Source organism: Pygoscelis adeliae, unplaced genomic scaffold, assembly GCF_000699105.1.
Source record: "Pygoscelis adeliae isolate BGI_AS28 unplaced genomic scaffold, ASM69910v1 Scaffold72, whole genome shotgun sequence".
Taxonomy (NCBI): Eukaryota; Metazoa; Chordata; class Aves; order Sphenisciformes; family Spheniscidae; genus Pygoscelis; species Pygoscelis adeliae.
Window position 1 is genome coordinate 2,703,682 of NW_008824286.1, and position 10,064 is coordinate 2,713,745.

The window sequence follows — 10,064 nt, forward strand, 5'->3', positions numbered from 1 at the left end:
TTTCAGAAAAACAAGAGCAGTTAGGTACTATGAAATCACAGCACTCTTTTTATTTCATCCTGTATAACCATTAAGAATAACCAAAACAAGTGAAGCAAAGATGAAGCAGCCTTCTTTAACAGCAGCACTTTGGCTTTACTGTACTATTAGTTGGATGTTATTTATAGTAAATGAGCCCATCATGGCCAGTCTATCTTGCATCTAGGGTCCTCTGAGACATCTACAAATGTGCCTAAATAATCATGCCAGGTACCCAGAGACACCTTCTATCATTTATTTGCTGTCATTCTTTGAAGGTAAAATACCAAACATAAATATTGGGTATCTACATACGGATTTAGTGCCTACCTTAATAAATGCTTACATTTGGAAACTCACTCCACAACTACTGTGTAATCCTTAAAACAGAGAAAGGGAAATCTAGCTCATTTGTAGGAATTCAGTGAATATTCATTGACAAATACCTATTTATTCGTGATATTCAGGAAAAAAACAGCTCAAAACCAGATCCTCTACCAAAGCCCACCCTGTTGTTCTACTCCTTGCTCCATAACATTTGCCACTGAATGGTAGCTGGAAACTGTACTAGTAGGAAGTTTGAGCCCTGAGATCTCATGTTTTATTTTATGTCATTTGCCAAACATTCTCTTATATTTTTTCCTGCAGCTCTGAATGTTCTCTGCCCTTCATTTCAATTAATGATGTCATAGATCGGTATATTCTCCCAACAAACTATTAAATTAACTGCCACGTTCTTCCTTCATTTTTTATTCACAGAAAGGAAGAAAAAATAACCACAGCAAACTGATGCACTTAACTCTTTATGATTTCAAATAAAAGCCAGAAAAATGATGGTAATGTTTCACCAGTTCCACGGTTTAGCCAAAAAGCACACTGTACATCTTAGTTATGTCATGTTTTATTCCTCAGCCTGTGAAGATGCTGGTGAGTGATGCATCTAGGGTCAAAAAAACAAAATGAGAAGAAACTAGCAGCAACTTGAAGTCAGAGATTTTTGTGTTGCTTAACTTAACGCCTCCACAAATAACCTTGTTCTTCTCTCTCCTTTTAAAAACAAAGACACAACACAAGGAAATAAAAAATGCCATATGAAGCTTTTATTTCCAAGTCTGTGGACGTAATAGTTTTTCATCTTTAGCTTTCACAGTTATAAACCCTGTCACGTCCTTTCCCTGCTGGCTGTGGGTAGCTGATTGACAGAGTGCTGTCTGCATTCATGCCACGTTGGAAAGCGGGTCAAATACTGCCCCAGACAAACAGGCTCAAGGAATTTTCCCCTCAAGATCCTCCATATTAAATATTTAGTTACCTTTTCTCATTATTGGACCACCAAGGACAGAAAAATGTCCACCAGGTGATTCAAACTTTCCACTGTTTCTTTTCCAGCTACTCTTTCTCCCTCTTCTGAGCAACGGTCCCTACCTCTCCCCTTCTGCACCCTTTCCTTGTCCTCACTTTCTCTAGGTTTCCTACAATCTTCTCCCCAGAATCTCCTCCATCAAATCTTCCATTCAGCATCATCCTTTCCACCTCCCACTCAACCACCTTTTGTTCATTTGTTTTGAAGGAAACGTTGGGCTTAATTATGTTTAAAAAAACAGTAACAAAATATATGTCAACAACTAAACACACTCCTTGGAATAAGCAATGGTAAAGAATTTATTGCCACTAACAAACCCACAGCAGATCTGCTGCAGATTTGCACCAGCACTTTCCAGGGCATTCCTTGTTGATGGGGAGTTGCCCCACATCTGAACTCAGCCTAAGGGATGTCTCTGTTGCTCATGATGGCAAACACAAAAACCTGCTAGGCTCGTCTCCAAAGTCAGCAACCTCTACACGTTCCCATGGTTTTCATCACCTTGCTTTGTGTTTGAGCATTGCCCAGCAGAGCGGGACCCCGGGCCAGGAGGAGGGCTTCCCAGGGCCACCACAACACACACCAAGCTACTGTGTTGGAAATCATCTCCTCCACAGCACCGAGCTCAGGCAATCACACATCCAGTCCCACACAGGACTGTATGCACACCTCTCCCATCTACACATGCGATTTCTTTCCAGACCAAACGTTTTATTCAGTTGTCAAGAAAGGATTCCAAGGCTGTTAAGGAGCCCTCTGACCTGCCCCACCCCACTGCTCTAACTAGCAATGCACAAGGAGCTGTTAGACGGTTAGGGTTTGGGGCAATCCTTGTACATTAACTGCTGATGAAATTCAGAGACACTCCTTTGAGCTCTGCAAACAGACCTTAATAAGAAAGTCTATAACAGGACAATGGTGAGGACGTGAGAAAGAAAAAATAAGATAGATTGGGAGTGAAGACAGAGAAAATGAAAGGAATTATATGAACTGCAAAACGATGCAGAGTAACATTGCTTCTGGGTGTCTCACATTAACCAAGGACAAGGAAGAGGGGCCTGTTCCTCTCCTGTGCACCTCCCAGGCATTGCAGCAGCCAGGACAGAGTCTCCCCTCTGCTTCCAGGAGGGAACGCATTCAAACTCAGGCTTTCTTCTGCAGCATATTTCTTTCCTCACTCCATAGTGTCCAGGAGCTATGACACGATTTGGAAGAGGGGAGGAGAAATACGGTGAAGGGTTTCTCACCACGATCTGCCTTCAGCTGAGTCCACAGACAACAAAAGTAGATACAAGGACCTGTTTCTTCCTCATTACACAAAGGGGAAGAGTTGCAGCCATAAGTCATAGCTCATTAAGTTGCACTCCAAGGACAAGCTTACCTCCCCAAGGGCTCCTCAAAAACCCATCAGAGGAAGATGCGAGATGCAAGCCACAAGTTCTCAGTAGCAGTGCACATCTTTGCAATTAAGACTGTAGCACAGGCCAACTCCAAAGCAAAGGCAAGATTTGGCCACTTCTCCAGTGATTGGGCTAAGGGAACAGGATGCACAGGATTAACTCCCATAAGAACCTCCACCAGCTCCAGGTAACAGTCTTGGCAACTGCATCCTGGATGGGGAACCAGACCAACCACAACATCACAGCAGTCCACACAGAGTGCTGGCATAAGTGGGACTGAATTCCTGAAATCAAACACCTGGGGACCCGCGGGGGTTTGCTTCTCTTCAGAGACCCCAGATCCAGGGGAGAAAACCCAAGAGTTACATGGAGGTTAACCTGAAAAGCTGAATCCAGGGATTAAAGAAATCTTAGTTTCTAGTACCAGAGGTTGCAGATTACAGTTTTAACTATCATCCCTGAGGACTTCAAATAGAGATGCAAAAATATGAATGTGTATGTTTAGGAAAACCTTGCTTGACTTCTATAACGTTGTGGGCAGGCAATACTATAGGGTCTGGCCACAACCACACTGCACACTCTCAGCACTGACCTGTGCTCCACTTTGTCCAGGGAAATCGCCCACCGTCATCAGGCTCATTTCAATTACAATTGCCTTTCAACTCTGTTTTCTTTAAGGAAAAGCAGGTCTGAAACCTATCACAGATGCTTTGTGGCTATACACTCATTATTAGTTCTCCTGCTTTTTAAGGACCATGACTGACAAGCTGGGTTGTCCTCTGCATGCTGAGAAATGGGCAGGAAGGGCCATGAATCACTCCAGGCACCGTTACCTCTCGCAGTGATTGAGTAATGGGACAGAAGCACAAGGAGCCAACCTTTCCCGCAGACCACACACAGAATTTTGTTGCTGCCTGGGAGTTGCCACCATTTTGGTCACCCACCAAAAAGGAACAGACACGGCAGCACATTCCTCCAAAGCTCCTTGCAGTGCAGAAGACAACTCCGATGCCCTACTCCTTCGTCGTTCCAGATGGCATCCAACCATGTTCTCCATAAGCACCACCTCCATGAAATGGTACTGCTAAAGGAGGCTGTCACACCAGCTTCTGGTGAACAGGGATAAGTATTTTTCCCAGATCTGACAAATTTGTTACGTGCTAAAAGTTTTTTAGTTACACCCCTTTCACAGCCCCACTAGTGGCACACGGGCCTCTGTTGCCCTCTCGTGGCTGGTTTGCCTGTAACAGAAGCACTGGGACCAGAAAGACCTCTCAGGTCATCGAGTCCTATCATTTTTTATTGCAGACAAACACATTATGTAAGCCCTTTAATAAATGTTATCAATCCCGCCTGTAAAAACTCATTAGGTTAATGTGGTGCTATTTTTATTAAAGCTCAGAGAACTTGCATTTAACAGCAATTACACTGTTTGTACATGAAACAACTCTAAAATGATAGAAGCCAGGGCTTGGTGTTGACTGAAATTCACAGCCTCAAACCTCATCTCTCAGAGTCAGGCTGACTTTTTGGTTCTGCAATTACACCCCCAACTTCTCTCAACAGTGACAGCAATTCCACACTCTCAGAGGATTCAGATCTCCTCCTGAGTGAAGGGTTTGACTTCCAGCTCTCAGCTTGTTCTGCACAGACTCCCCTGAAACCCTACAAAATTCAGGTGGGAGGCATTCCCACCACATCCCCACTCCAGAACTCAAAATGGAACAGCATTGTCCCCAAGAGGGTCAAGTACTGAGGCATTTGACGCAGTGTAGCATGTTACTCACCAGCTAACAGCATGAGAAAAATAGTGGTCCTACAACTAAAAGCTGTCTCTTCACTAAGATTTACGGATAAACTGCAACTAAGCTAATTTTAAACAACGAAGCACCCTTTGTGGTAAGGTGTCTTTAGGGACAGGGGAAGTTCTTGCATGCACTATAGGAATTTTACCTCTGTCTAAATGCTCTAAAAAGAGTCAGTCAGGTGGAGATGAGATAGGAGCTTCAACCAAGAACTGTGAATGAAGCAAAGGGAGGTTTTTTTCTTCCTGCAAACACTTCATTTCATAAACTGGTATGTACGATAAGTCAAACTGAAACAGAGAATTCAAAGACTCCATTCTGGCTTCCAACAGCAGAAAACAAAGCTCCAGCTCCTTATTATTTGCTATTATATAGCAGAGAGTCACCAACACTGCAAGCATAAAGCATCATGCGTCCTCACCTCTTTTCTCTCTGGAGCAGATATTCCTATTCCTGCAGGGAGAGGACAGGACTTGTGAGCAAATTCAGGTTAATGCTTCCATATTCCTCTTTCAAACTTCAAGAGTCATCCTAGAAAGCAGAAGACAAAATCCGTCATCTCTCTGAACATCCGACAGGAGACCATCAGAACTAGCATTTATTCGAACTCCAAAAGGCATTATTAGCAATAAGAATTTCTATTTTTATCACATGGACTTCTTGTAAGGCTGTTCCCATATTCTATTAATCTCTCTAAAACCTTCATGCTCAGCAATGTGGCAATTGTCACACACATTGCACAACCGAGAAAACAAAAGGCCATAGTTTAAGTAAAGTTGGTGCTGAGTCCTCATTAGTCAGGTGTTGGCAGGACTTTATTAATGGCAGTAATTAGTAGAAAAAAAGTTCCATGGTGGCAGTGGAAAATTCCACCACTTAAATATTCATTATTATCGACGCCTCTAGCTTCACAGTGCAAGCTATCTTATTAGCTTCCTTTGGGCCAGCCTCTCAGGTCAGCTCTGCTAGTAGCGTTGAAGGTGAAAGGCTTGAAATGTTAAACTTCTTTCAGAAGTCAGCAGAATTATATGCTAAGACAAATGACCACCCCTCAACTCCCTGAGCATCCCCTTCGGTTCTCCAGGGCATCAGGGCAATCTGAGCATGGCTAAGAAGTACTGCTCTTCACTTTGGCCTTTTAATTTACAAACAACAGTAAAGCATTAAGGAAGGCCAAGAGGAAAATAAAGCACTGATCATAGCAACAATGCACTAAATATAGAAAGGTCACAGATCCATAGTGTGCTCTGCAATTGTCTAATAGGACTGATTAAATTAAGATCAACAGAGAAATCTGGAAAGTTCTGTAACAAAGGCCCTTTAAACACAAGGTGGGAAAATTAGAAGATCTAGGACAAAATTCTCAGTCAGTTCTGTCTCCGTGGATGTTCCACTTTGAGACAGTTAGGTCTAGATTATCAGAGAACCTGAATGCTTAAACATGCTGAAGTCCATGGGAAGTAGAGGCACAAGCCCTGGTGAACCAAGAACCCGAGGGCTGTTTTTCAAAGCTATTCTCCCATGGAGCTCACTTTTACCTTGGCCGAGCTGTAGGAGATGAAAGCAGCTCAGAGGCACTGTGGTTTGGTGAAATCCTTTGGTTTTCAATTGACTAAGGGTCAAAAGTTCTGCAACAGAAGTAATTCTACCTGAAATCCTTTGCAGTCAGTATCTCAGTTGGCCCATAGTCCAACAGATGCTATACTCATTAAATCTATGCCCTCCAACATATTCAATATACAGGCACTCCAGACACGTGCACTGAAATTGAAATATCTACTCTTATTCCACATAACCTGGGACTTCTGGCCATTTGCAGCTTCCCCTTTGAAGCACACTTCCACTCAACAGCAGGACACAGCTCTAGGACACAGCCTACAGAACTAAGGCCAAGGACAAAGCCCACCAACTACAGCATGATGGTATTTATCTCCTCTGGGTTTTTGCTGCGGAAAAAAAAAAAGTCTCAGCTGACAGTAATTCTATCAGCATGAAATTAGATGGATCTATGCCAAATTCTGTCAGCTGGAGGACCTTGGAGTTAAATTCTACTGGCCCAAAGCATTTTTGAGATAAGATCTGTGATTCTCAAAAGCCAGCCAGGTCCTCTGTAGCTTTTTCTCCTACCTATGAACCCGGGATAGTGCTTTGCTGTGTCCTAGTGGTGCTGTATATCATAACACAATAGCTGTTAAGTGCTAGAGAAGCTTTAGGCTGGAGGGGGAAAGCATAAACCTACAGGGAGTTTTATTGCTTAAAGTAAACGGTAGTCTTAGTGTGGCACTTGCAAAAAGAGGCTGAGCAGACCTGACCTCTCTACAGTCCTGTAACTTTTACTAAGAAGACTATCCCAAACCCAGCTAGCAGTGAAGTAAAGCAAGCTCATGGGACACTACTGCAGCAAAGAGCAGTCAGGTCAAGAAAGATGGTGTTTATTAGAAAAGACCAGTCTAGGGCTATTTATAAATAGCTGCAGAAATGCAGTTCTTACAGAAGGCAGTGCTGCATTAAGAAGCCTTCATAAAAAACCAAGAAGGCATTTGTTGAGGTTATTCCATTCCTGGAGCTGAAATATTTCCACAAATCTAGCTGATTCCACATTTTACCCTTGTAAGTCTCTGTATGTGTGAAAGGATTTAAGACAAAGCAACTCCATTTCCCATTATATAGGATGTCCTGCAATACCTTTCTATTTGTTGTTCCGTTTGCAATAGCTTTTTACCTCCATGGTGCACAATCTGTTCTCATTTGTACCTCTGCCTTCATCTCCGCTAAATGTGGTCTACTGTAATATTTTGACTTTTTGCTGGAAGGTTGGTTTAAATGACATGTAAAAATGGAAGAGCTTGGAAATCCGCATGGTTCTAGCTAATAAAAAAGGAGCTTTCCCACTGTCACCTGGGCTGGAAAAGCAATGCTCCCTGCCTGGCATTAGACATGCAGAGCACTGGCAGCAAAGCTCCTGAGACACCATCTGTGCACATAATAAAGAGCAATGGGATTTTTGTAACATAAATGATTGAATTTGCTTTCTGCTTCCCTTGCAGTGGGAGTATGCCAGCTATTAAGTGCCGTAAGAACTTGCCAGACTACCTTTGAATATAAAATTTATCTTCTCTGATTCATGCCATCTCCCACCTCTGAAGGTAAAGCTGGTGCTGCTATAGGAAATATTGTAGTCATTTTGCTCAGGCAAAAGTAAGTCTACCTACCTATCACATCCACCTAAATCAGGAGTGTAGTTGTGAACTACAGAAATCCTGAACTGCTTTCAGGACTTGCCTTATTCTTCATTGACAGTGGGACAAACCTAGAGTGACCACTGGGTCTTAACACCTCTCACAAACCTTTTAAATTTTAGTGCCAATCTGAGCCCAGCAAGAAGGCTGATACACAGCACCATCCAACTTTGTCATGTTGTGAGCTTCTGGCCCTTGGTTTACTCCAGCACTTGTCTATCACTTCTCAAGTAATAGGGGAACTCCAGATCTCCAACATTTGCCTGTATTTTTCTTCTATAAGTAAATAAATTGTATTTGTTAGCCACATGCACCACCGTCAGGACCAGAAGCACTGCCTGGTAAAAGCGCCCCTTGTTAGACCTGTTTTCATTGGATTATAATGCCAAATTTTCTACAAGGTTAGAATTTTATATCTTGAGTGCCTATGTCAGGCTAAAGAGGTTTGAAATATCTCAGCCAAAATGAGTCAGGTATTTCAGAAAACAAGAGAAAACAAACAAACAAACAAAATCATTCCTATGTTAAAAAAGAGAACCAAACCAGCTAGTGATGCTTTTACTGGGAGCTTTAAAGCATCTCATTTGCCTGGCAGGGATATGAAGTGCTAGCAGGGAGCTTTTAAACATGACCATGCAATTAAAGATGGCCATAATGTGTATGTGCGCAAGGCAACTGTACAAACCAGTTTAATTCTGGCCCCTTCCTAACTCTGTTATGCTTGACTTTTTGCTCTCCTAGTATCTCAAAAGTGTTGTTCATGTGATTATATAAACAAAACACAACCCAATTATGCCCAGGCAAGTCTTTTAAGTTCTATGGGACTGTGGGATGTATGTGGTGGGAAAACTTAGCCTGTACAAATTGAACAACAAATAGAGGCAGCTGGAGGAACAGCAGTAACTGCGGAGTAGAGGCAGCCCTTGCTGGTGCCACGTGTTGGAGCGCTGAGGTCTTGCCGAGCCCCAGGCTGCACCCTTGGCAGGCATAGGATTTAAGGACGAAATAATATGCTGAGTACAGAAGATATTATGTTGAATATAAAGGACAGGAAAATGTCCCACAGCCTCTGAGCGGAAAAGCCATTCAAATTGTGCTTAAGCAGGTCCATGGAGAGGGCAATGGACGTTTTCAATAAGCTGCAGCATCACCTTTATGGCAGCAATGCGTGTGGCATCCACGCTCCTCCACCTCCAGGACAGCATTAGCTCTCAGGCTAAAGATTAGCTGACAGTAACGTGTCAGTGGAGGCAATAACCACGGGGTTAAGTACAAGCATGCCATTGAAAGAGCTTTAGGAGGACAACCCACTTTCCCAGAAAGAACTTTAAATCCAATATGTTAATAACCAACGAGAAAACTTGGTATGAATAAGCAAACCCAGCACTAACAGAGGCTTCCGCCCATCCTACAGTCCCCGAGGCTGAAGTAGGAGACGTGAAGACTCGCTGCCAGCTGGGACCTGTTGGCTGGCCCCTTCCATGCAGCATGGCCCCGGCAGCATGGCGCAGATGTGCCATGGCCGCTCCAGGCTTTGGCATGAGAGCTGAAAGAGCAGCACTGACGTGGCCAGGGGTTCTACAGCAACAGCGAATCATGCAGCTGATGCTGTCTCTGATTTGTGATAAATCAGCTGAATTGTGAGCTCCTTTCTGTTTTGGGGAGAGGAAGACAAGGGGAAGCAGACATAGAAGAGAAGGAAAATCAACCCAAATTTGTGGTGGCCCACGAACTCCTAAGTGGTTTGCTCTAAGGACACCTGTGGGACACTTCAGGCTGACACTACCACACAGGACAGGACAACTGGCCTATCCCAAGGTCTAATGGTTTTCTTCACCAGAGATCTGCACAGCTGGAATTTTCCAGCCTGATCACCGAGCTGGAGACTGTCCTCGAGGAGTACTGGTCACCAGGAGAGCGCAGCCAAGGTACCCACGGCTACAGGCAAAAATTAGGGATAGAAAAACTGTAGGGTCTACCTGCTCTGAACTGCTGACAAGATCTCCAACTCACAGGAGGAGTGAAATCTTGAGGGGGCAGAGAAGACAAGGTGCACTTGAAACCTGCCCAGTTCTGTATGACCTGCATACTGATGGGTGAGAAAATCATAGAATAGAATCATAGAATCATTAAGGTTGGAAAAGACCTCTAAGATCATCAAGTCCAACCGTCAACCCAACACCACCATGCCCACTAAACCATGTCCCTAAGCGCCTCATCTACACGTCTTTTAAATACT